The sequence below is a fragment of the Tachyglossus aculeatus genome, chromosome 6 (genome assembly GCF_015852505.1).
Source record: "Tachyglossus aculeatus isolate mTacAcu1 chromosome 6, mTacAcu1.pri, whole genome shotgun sequence".
NCBI lineage: Eukaryota > Metazoa > Chordata > Mammalia > Monotremata > Tachyglossidae > Tachyglossus > Tachyglossus aculeatus.
In genome coordinates, this window is record NC_052071.1 from 50,787,669 (window position 1) to 50,797,198 (window position 9,530).

At 39.9% G+C, this 9,530-nt stretch overlaps 1 non-coding gene across 1 annotated transcript; it reads right to left on the reverse strand.

Annotated features, from left to right (window-relative positions):
* Window positions 1–402: 402 nt before the first annotated feature.
* On the reverse strand, window positions 403–540 carry LOC119930149. The gene has a single exon (XR_005451639.1). It is a non-coding gene; the product is annotated as a small nucleolar RNA SNORA7 (small nucleolar RNA).
* Window positions 541–9,530: the final 8,990 nt, after the last annotated feature.

The window sequence follows — 9,530 nt, forward strand, 5'->3', positions numbered from 1 at the left end:
GTCTGCTGTGTGGCCTTGGAGAAGTCAGTTCACTTCTCCGTGCCTCAGTTACTTCATCTGTAAAATAGGGATTGAACCCCATGTGAAACAGGAACTGTGTCCAACACTATTTGCTTGTATCCACCCCCCGTGCTTAGTACACTGCATGGCACATAGTAAGTGCTTAACAAATGCCGCAATTATTATTATTATTAAATAATTTCTGACCCATAGTGACTCCCTAGATGCCTCTCTCCCAGAACATCCCACCGCAATCACCAATCATACTGATAGTGTATCCATAGAGTTTACTTAGTGAAATTCTGGAAGTGGTTTACCATTGCCACCTTCCACACAGTAGACTTGAGTCTCCGCCCTTGATTCTCTCCCGAGGCTGCTGCTGTCCAGCACAGGTGGGTTTTGACTTGTAGCAGATTGCCTTCCACTCGCTAGCCACAGCCCAAGCTAGGAATGGAATGGACATGTCTCTGCTTGACTCGCCCTCCTATAACCGAGACTGGTAGAATACTGGAAACCCTCCAGGTGTGATCCAGAGAGGGGGTTAAGTGTTATGTGCCAAGCACTGCTCTAAGCACTGGGGTAGATTCGAGTTAGTAAGGTTTGGCATAGTTCCTGTCTCACAAAAGGCTCACACTCAACTACATTTTACAGAAGATGTAACTGAGGCCCAGAGAAGTGAAGTGACTTGCCTAAGATCACAGAGAAGACATGTGGTGGAGTCAGGATTAAAACTCATGACCTGAGTCCCAGGCCTGTGGTGCATGTACTAAACCATGCTACTTCTAACTAGTAACAATGCTCTGCTGCTCTACCATGGACAAGAAGGATGTTGGGTAGGGACTGTCTCTATATGTTGCCAACTTGTACTTCCCAAGCACTTAGAACAGTGCTCTGCACACAGTAAGCACTCAATAAATACGATTGAAGGAATGTTGCCTTGGTAGCCACCCAAGCTGTCCACAATAACCAGGTCTTTATCAAGATTCCTGCTGGGCTGGCCTACTCATTTATTCACTCATTCATTCAATCAATCATAACTTCTAAACTGTGAGCCTGTTGTTGGGTAGGGACCACCTCTATATGTTACCAACTTGTACTTCCCAAGTGCTTAGTACAGTGCTCTGCACACAGTGAGCACTCAATAAATACGATTGAATGAATGAATTTATTGAGGGCTTACTCAGTACAGGCCACTGTACTAAGCGCTTCATGGTTCTTCACCAGGAACCCTTTCCCACTGTTAGAAAAGCCCAAGCTGGCACCCTCCTTCTTTCAGAGCTGCAACTAGAATTTCAGCCTCCCAGTTTCCAGAGATGTGATCTTTCTTGACCAATAGGCACACCTACACTCATATAACTGCACAGACGTGGCATATGTAATTTATAATTTACAGCATTTAATACTGTTTTCCATTTTTTTTCTCAGGATGACTCAGGATGCCTTCCATCACATGACCTACTTGGGACGCCCCAGACTTCCTAAGACATTGCTAGCCAGAGAGCACAAGGAGCAGCAAGGTAGGGGTGGTGCATCACGTGCTTTTCGAGACATATTTCCATGGTCCTTGGGTTGTTTCCCTAACCCTAGGTCGGTGATGTCAACCCACAGGTCTCAATGGTATTGGTGGTTTCCAGATAGTTACCTTGTTCGTGTTGGTACTCTTGAGATTGAGTTTCTTGCTCTGAGGAGGATGCTGTGATGGAGTCCCAATTCCTAGCTGATATCTCCTTCTTCTGGGGAGTTTAGTTGTCAGTTTTATTTTGTTCCCAAAGATTCTCGTGCCTATTTATGGCAGGTTTCAATGCCCTAGGAATGTTGGTTTAGAGGTAAAACGTAGAGCTTGTTTCTGCCCCACCCTCAGTGAAAGATGCATTATTTAAGTACCACCATGAGCACAATGACCATCACTGAGTCAATAGCCCTGTAATAAAGGAAGTTTAAAACGTTCTGAAAAGGCAAGGCCCTTGTCCCTAAAGGCAGGGAGGCATTTAGATTATAATTTTTATTTACCTTTAGTACCTGGCCAAGACAACAGGCTTGGTTCTTGCGTGGATTCCAACTCATAAAGTGTAAAGTGTATAGGAAAATATGCCCTTCATGCTACAACCACAATACCAAAGAATATAACCTGGTCATTTGTTCAGAAAGCCTGTATGAGTGTAAATTAAGGAACAGCATACAGTATCTCCCAACACTGTCATCCCTCCTTTGTTCATCAGCTATGCACTTGGCTCAATCCACTATGCTTTGGTATTCACTCCACTTAAGTATATATCCTCTATTCTTCCTTTCCCTACATATTCTTTACTTTTGATTTATTATAATGTATATCTTCCCCACTAGATTGTAAGCTTTGGAAGGCAGGGATTGTGTTCACCAACTCTATTGCGCATATAGCTTAAATTCTATTTGTTCTGACGATTTTGACACCTGTCTACACAGTTTGTTTTGTTGTCTGTCTCCCCCTTCTAGACTTTGAGCCTGTTGTTGGGTAGGGACCGTCTCTATATGTTGCCAACCTGTAATTCCCAAGAGCTTAGTACAGTGCTGTGCACATAGTAAGCGCTCAATAAATACCATTTAATAAATGAATAAATGAATATTATACTCTCTCCCAAGCACTTAGTTGTCTGCTCACAGTAAGTACTCAATACATGCTATTGATCTGGAGAACTAATCGAAATAATAATAATAATAATAATAATGGTATTCGTTAAGCACTTACTATGTGTCAAGCACTGTTCTAAGTGCTGGGGTAGATACAAAGTAATCAGGCTGTCCCACATGGGGCTCACAGTCTTCAACCCCATTTTGCAGATGAGATAACTGAGACACAGAGAAGTTAAGTGACTTGCCTAGTCTCACAGCTGATAAGTGTCAGAGCTGGGATTAGAACTCAAACACTCTGACTCCTAAGTCTTAGCTTTTTCTATTAAGGCATGCTGCTTCTACAGTGGTGAAACTACAAGATACTGGCAACCTATTTCAAAACACCTTAGGTTAAGGAATTGCTTGACAGAGATGGAATGTGTCACTATATGCTACTGACCCAGGAAAGGCAGGCCGGGGTAGTAGCCTTGAAGATCTGAAAATCCCTTTTAGCCTTATACGTTCAGTGAACTTCTGAAAGCAAGCTCATCACAACCAAAAAAGACACTACAAATTGGCACAAGAAAGGAAGGGATTCAGATACACTGACTAGGTGTACAGGAGCAATGGAAACTAAACGGCATAGTGGTGATTAGCAATCAGAGACGATATAGATTTGATTTTTTTTTAATTGTGCTCCTTCATTGGCAGCTATCTCTTATTAAGAATCAGAATAATCCTCTGTGACTGTAATGTAAATTTGAATATGATATAGATGATAATTGCTTCAGCAGGAGTTGTTCTTGTTAATTTTAACTTTTGAAAGACAGACCATTTTATAATTTTTAAAAAACTGGGAAGATCAATTAGATCATTAGTTGCCTAGAGAAAGTATCATATTCTAATTCTAAACTTTATGTTCCTGAATTTCGCTACATTTAAATGTTGATTGCAATTATTTAACATTTATTGTACTTTTACAAGATGCTAGCCTGGATCAGAACCTAGAATGAGACACAGTTTCTGACCATTGAACTTACAAGCTACCTCAATAACCTTTAGTTGAAAATCAGTTTGAAATATTTTGAAGATAAGTGTCTTTTAAGGAAAAACTATTATTTGTAATTTTAGTATTTAGTCTGGACATTTCAGCTTTGAAAGAGAACTGTTCTCTCCGTTTCAGGTTTACATTTTATCTGGTGAAGTAGACTATTCTGAGGAGTATCATTTTCTCCTGGGAGTTTATCAAAAAGACCACAAGCAGATTTGGGTTTTTTAAAAATTGCCATTTTAAATGGCTCATCAAATCTTAAGGGCATGTGAGAGTAATTAAAGTTAATGGAAAGCTTGAAATCTATAAGAAAGAAGATTTTTTTCTCTCTCTCTCATACATACACACACACACACACATTTACTGGTAATTCTATAGCAACCTAAAACAATTCCCAGGAGCCAGGGGAGCAGCAATTGAAGGTGTCATAAGATGCGTCAAGGAGAAGGAATGGCTTGAAAGGATGCCTCCTACCCCAACTCTCTATATCTTGATAAAATGGCTATGGGGCAGATTGGTAAAGTATCAGTTTGTGAGATCTGGTGTCACTGATGAATGAGCCACTCATACTGTTTCCTTGTCCATTCTGCCTTATTGTTAGCATGCTTATGCTCTTATGCCTGCCTTTTCTATCTTTTTATGTAAAAGAGCTGGTGTGTCAGAGATAGAGGCCCGGCAAATGATGTAATATAGCTTCTGAAATAGCACAGATGATCTTATTGGCTATCAGTATGCATCAACACCAAGAAATCCTGAAAACTCTTTTCCCTCAGAGTAATTTGATAGCAGTGATCATGCTGATGACTTTTAGGTGTTCCAAGATATCCTGCCAGCAACATGAGTTTAGGAGGAAGAAGTTAAAATTCTCAGACATTTTCAACTACCCAGTCAGCCTTAGGTCTATTTCATCTTCCTCTTGAATCTACACGTTGCAAGGAAAACAAATAGCAGGTTGTGTTATGATGGATTAGCAGTGACATGTGCACAGCTGGTTGTAACTAAAACACTGTTGTTTGATGCCAATGTTCTCGTGGATTACCCACATCTGTTGAGCAAGTTGCCTGAATCTACTGACACTGATGATGATCCAACTCCTTAACAGGCTTAGCACGTGAGGTATCCCCGGTGGTTTCATCAAGGGAAAGGCACTGTTTTCTCTGTCGATTTAGAGATCTACCTGTCTAAACCATGACTGCTTCCAAGTTACACAATCTCTTCCTATGTGTGTTTTGGTTTGGCTCTGAGATTTGATACAACAAAAAGGCATGTCGGAAGTTCCCGTCTTCAGATCCTGAAGAAAGGTGTGAGGTGTAATGAATTCTAATTTCTGAAAGCCATTCTGCCCAGTGCCTCGTATTCTCGGGATGTTCCTCCTGCCCTCCACTCCTCCCATATTCATCTTCCAAATCCCTTGGCCAGAATTGTATTTTCTGGATGGAACTAGAGTGAGCAACTGTGTTTGCATTTTTTCAGCATTCTGAAGTGTGAAGATTTGCAGGCCCCAGGGTATTGCCTGCTTTATTCCAGATTCTCCTCCCTAATTCCGACTCTTTCAGATAAATATTAAACTCTTCCTGCAGAAACCATAAATCCTCCAGTAATTCTTATGGCAACACTGAATACTGGAACTCTTTTCTTCTGGGGATTGAACTAGCAGATCATAATTTATCCAGTACTATTATCATCTTAAAAGTTTTTGTCACATGGATTCCCATTAGACTAAAAAATTTCCCGTCATTAAATTGTACAGAATCCTTGACTTTTTGCTGAGGTGGTTCTTCTTCCAGTTATAAACTGTGCCTAAGGAGTGACATTTAATGAACAAATCTTATGCAGAAGGTAAACCAACTCGGGGCAAGAAAGCCGTATAAAAATGGAAACTTTTCTCCTCCAGAATCAGAACTGTGGCTAGGGTTGTTAGCACAGAACCTACAATCAGTCAATGCTGTTGACTGAGTACTTACTGTGTGAAAAACACTGTTCTAAAGGCTTGGGAGAGTTCAAGACAACAGAGTTGGAAGATGTGGTCCCTGCTCACAAGGAGTTTATAGTCTACAGGGGGAGGCAGACATTAAAATAGATTAAAATAAATTACCTGTCCATGTTTCTGTTCTGCAGAGACCCATTTTCCAACCCAGTTTACTAAGTGGCATTTCTTCCCACCTCGGATTCCATTTGTGTGGCAGAGAACACTGGTCCCTGGAAAGCAAGTAGTTAAGATGCTTTGTGGACATTAAAAATGAAGGTCATGTTTTGCAGATCAAGCCATAGATGCTGACAATTTGACCTAAGTGTGTTGACTCAATTCTTCGAACTGTTCCAAGACAAATTCCAGAATACCCCTCCAGAGCATTCTGTGAGTGTTGACTGTTTAGGCACCCGAATTATTCCGGTGCAGGTACCAAAAGTCAACTATAGAGCAAGAAATCGATGGATAGAACTTCCCAGAAAAAAAAGACAAAATATGGAACAAGTCTCAATGTCTGGATGCCACAATAAAAGATGCCTCCACTGTATAATTAGGCATTGCCTTACAGGATGTTAGCTTTCTTCCAGAAAATCAAATCAACAGTGATGATAATACTTGGAATGTAGAGCAACCACAACATCCAAGGAGAAAAACAAAATTACTAACAATCGACCAGTCATAATGAGAGTGGCTTTAACTTGGTTTCTACTGCAGTTATCTCAAGAACAGATTAATAATGAGCCCTACTTGCTTTCCATTCTCATTTGTGTCCTCAAATCCAGTTTTAGGAATCACTGCACTTTGAGTGTTTTGAGAAATACTATAACATGTCAAATAATCTAAACACAGAATATTAAAAAGGTCAGCATAATATGAAGCCTGGTAATTTGCAGAATGGATGAGGTATTAAAATTCTCATATTGCTTGCTCATGACAAGGATTTAATGAAGAAAAAGTGACATTATTAATTCCTTCTCATGATACAGATTACAACAGGAACACAAAATAAAACACGTGGGCACTCTCCCATGACAGTTATTAAACCCTGAGTGAGAAACGACACCTTCAACCTTAACCTCATCTTGCCAAGGATCATTATAATTGCCCAATTCATTCCAAATCATTTAGCCTATAGGAAAAGATTCTTACGCAGTCAGTCACAGTGAGCACTGGCAGGTCCCAGAAGGCTGCGCATCTCTGCGTTGCATCTTACCTTCTTTAGCGAGTATAAGCGACTGCACCTTATCCTACACTCTCATATAATGATCATAAATTTGTATCCAACTATTTCTTAAAACCGTGATCTTTTAGCCTTTATCCAACCCAAAATGGCAGTTTATCATACTTTTTCCTTCGACAACACAATAAAGTACCTTATATTTGTTATGGGTTTTTCTTTCAGACAGTTGGGGCTTCCATTGTTTGAGACATCAGTTTGTTCAATGCAAATAAGGGAAGATTTATCAGCACTCCAAAGTAGTCATATCTGTTGACCTTCCATTTCATCGGGAAGGAAAATGAATAAAATCACCATGTTTAGTCAGTATTCCCTGTGGGCTAGTGAATGTTTTGCCAGCACTGATGTTAGAGCAGCTAAGGGACTAGGCAGGTACAATGCATTTATGCATTCATACAAACAAATGCCTGTATGAATTTGAGTACATGCTAATTCAAGTATTTGCACGAATGAGAGTATACATGAACATCTCTTTGCCAGCTAACAGGGATTCAGTCATTTTTAATGGTTAATCCCAAAGTTGGATTTACTTCAAATGTTTGTTTTTGATATTTTTTCAAAGGCCAGTTGCCTCCTTCTCATTATTTTTAGATTGTGAGCCCCGTGTGGAAGACGGGCTGTGTCTGAAGCAGTAGCAGCAATAATGGTATTTGCTGAGTACTCTCTAGGTGCAGAGCACCGCATTAAGTGCTTGAAGAAGTAAAGCAGATAAAAGTTCTGTGTTACCTTCCCACTAAGAGTTTTATGCTCTAACTAGTAATGTACCCTTTAATTTTCTCTTGGGTTTAGCGTAGAGGTTTTCCAAAGATAAACATCCAACAAACATTATTCTTATTAGTTTGCCGTTATTATATAACATTAATAACATAATGCCTCCTTGTGTGACTCCTTGTTTATGTCTCTTCCTCTGGACTCTTTCTTCTTCATGTGCGCACGCCTGTGTCTGTCTCGCTCACTGTTTACAGTATCTATCTTTATATTGGTGTCTGTGTTTCTGCCACACCTGCTACTGTTTTCACTTTCTGGAAGTGGAAATATTCAGTCTTTCCTAGAAGAAGAGTGCTCATTGCAAAATGTGCTTCCCACAGCATCAGTTCAAAAATTGGATGCTTTGCGTCAGTAACAACAACAGTGGTAGTACAGGGATAGATGGAGTGTTTCTTCACCATCTGTGGCTAGGAAACCAGTGGTATATTTCTTTTATAATGCCATATGCAATCTTGAGTGTTGCAAAGGTTCTGTGATACACTAAAGAGCTCCCAAATTGTTTATCTGTGAAGCAGTAAATTTGAAATGCCCAGGAAACCTTGAGTAAAGAAAAGAACAGAAATTTATTCAGATTGATTCCCTTGCTTATTCTGGGATAATGTAAGGTCCTTTGGGAAAGGTTTTCAGGCCTCTATTAAGTTACTGGTCTAGGAAAGCAAGGAGAAATCTCACCCTGAACGACTGAATGGTCCTTCCAGGACAATTTTCCCAAAGGAGTCAAATTGGTTTTTTTGGGGTTTTTTTAAAGAAAAGAAAAACAGATTAAGCTTCTACTGGGTATAAAAATACTGATACTTTGAGTTGAGGGGATGGAGAAAGAGCTCACTGCACCGGGAGAAAGTTAGAAAAAGTATAGGCTAAAATCAATTAAAAACTGTAACATCATTTCCCACTCCCTTTTGCGTCACTGTTATTCGTTCCCTTTACTCCTCCCCTCAACCAGCCCCACAGCACTTATGTACATATCTGTAATTTCATTTTTTTGTATTGATGTCTATCTCCCCCCTCTAAACCCTAAGTTTGTTGTGGGCAGGGAATGTCACTTCATGATTGTACTGCATTTTCCCAAGCGCTGAGTATAGTGCTCTGCATCATCATCAATCGTATTTATTTAGCGCTTACTATGTGCAGAGCACTGTACTAAGCGCTTGGGAAGTACAAATTGGCAATTGTCAGCTGTGTGACTTTGGGCAAGTCACTTAACTCCTCTGTGCCTCAGTTACCTCATCTGTAAAATGGGGATTAAGACTGTGAGCCCACCGTGGGACAACCTGATCACCTTGTAACCTCCCCAGTGCTTAGAACAGTGCTTTGCACATAGTAAGTGCTTAATAAATGCCATTATTATTATTATTAAACAAACAAAATATATTCTATGTCTTCTCTTGGTCTTCCTTTTTTGCTTGGTTCTCTTGTTTATATCTGGGGGCGTATCATGACATACTCTTCCAGTAACTATGTTCTCAGTTCTATGTATGGGAGTAGCAGAAGAAAATGGAAACTGTCCAGATTAGTCATATCTCCTTATCAGCCCCACGGCATTCACGTGTATCGCTGTACCTTTGTTCATTATTTAATAATTACATTGTTTAATTGTTTCTTTGGCACTTTATTCTTTGTCCCTATGCTCTTCCTGTTTTATTTTAGCATAATGGCAACCTGTATCTGCTTGTCTTTCCCATTAGATTGAAAGTAGTAGAGCGATAATAATAATGATGATGGTATTTGTTAAGTGCTATTTACTGAGTGCCTGTGAGCAAAGCACTGACTTAGGCACTTGAGAAAAAGCAACAGAAGCACGAAGTACTTAGCCCACAAAGAGCTATCTATTATCAGCTCTTTTAGTTCTGTTGCATGTTCCCAAGCTCTTTTTTCAGTGCTCTGTGCATAGGAGGACAAAATAAATGCTGTTGAAG